The following is a 1020-nucleotide window of genomic DNA, read 5'->3' as shown; positions in this document are numbered from 1 at the left end:
ATCAAAAACAGCCGATGCCAATAACAAGTTCATAATGTTTGCACGGAATATTTATTTTTCCTTGGTATAAAAACGGATGATGAAGACCTAGCAATTATTTTGGCTGTCGTTCAACAGCAAAATATTTTGCAGCACCAACTGATAATGTTGCCGCAAATGAATAATGATGATGATTATAACCCCTAATATGCTCTGCACACTGAGACCATCCCGGGGGAATGGTGGGATTTTTTGACAGATGTGAAACTCCGATTCACACTGGCACCATCCACCATTCGTCAAAAACAGCTGATGCCAATAACAGGTACATTATATTTGCGCGGAAGATTCATAATTTTTTTTTATATTGGATAATGAAGATGTAGCAATTATTTCGGCCGTGTTTCAACAGCAAAATATGCCAACAGCCCGATAGCAGCAACAGTTCTGGTGATTTTAATTAGTCAGCAGAACAGATAAGATCTGCAATAGCAAAATATTGTTTACACCATAATGAAAATTAGAAACTTATTAATTTATATTTCTCAGCACTTCCAATAAATCATTCTGGAATTTTTTTGCGTGTGGATGAGGCTATTTTTTCCTTCCTCATATCATGTTCTTCTTCCTGTGAAGGTCCTTCTGCTCTTCCAATCGCTCTCTGGAGATTTCCATCCAAGAAGTGTCGACTTTTTTGGTTCGCTTTGGCGGGGGCCTTTGTTGCCAGAAAATGTGCTGGAGCTACATGATCCGTCCAGATCCAACTCGATAATGTTCGAAAAAAACTCATTATTAAAGAATAAATTATGCATAATGTGACAGCGCTTCGGCCGGGGTATGCTCGTCGCGCCGGGTTCCACAGAAATTTATTTGATCTCTGGGTGTGGTAGCTGAGAGAGTCTCGTGGTTCAAGAATAAGGCGGGACTTGAGCGGTAACAAAAGAAATAGCGTTATTTTTATTGTTCTTAAAAGGTACAAAGTATGGTAGGTGCGCGGGTTTTTCTTCTGGCTCTTCCTTCGTGGTTGGCTGCCGGAGTCGT

This window comes from Drosophila persimilis, unplaced genomic scaffold, assembly GCF_003286085.1.
Source record: "Drosophila persimilis strain 14011-0111.01,24,50 unplaced genomic scaffold, DperRS2 tig00001078-arrow-arrow-pilon, whole genome shotgun sequence".
Taxonomy (NCBI): domain Eukaryota; kingdom Metazoa; phylum Arthropoda; class Insecta; order Diptera; family Drosophilidae; genus Drosophila; species Drosophila persimilis.
This window is presented reverse-complemented; position numbering follows the sequence as displayed.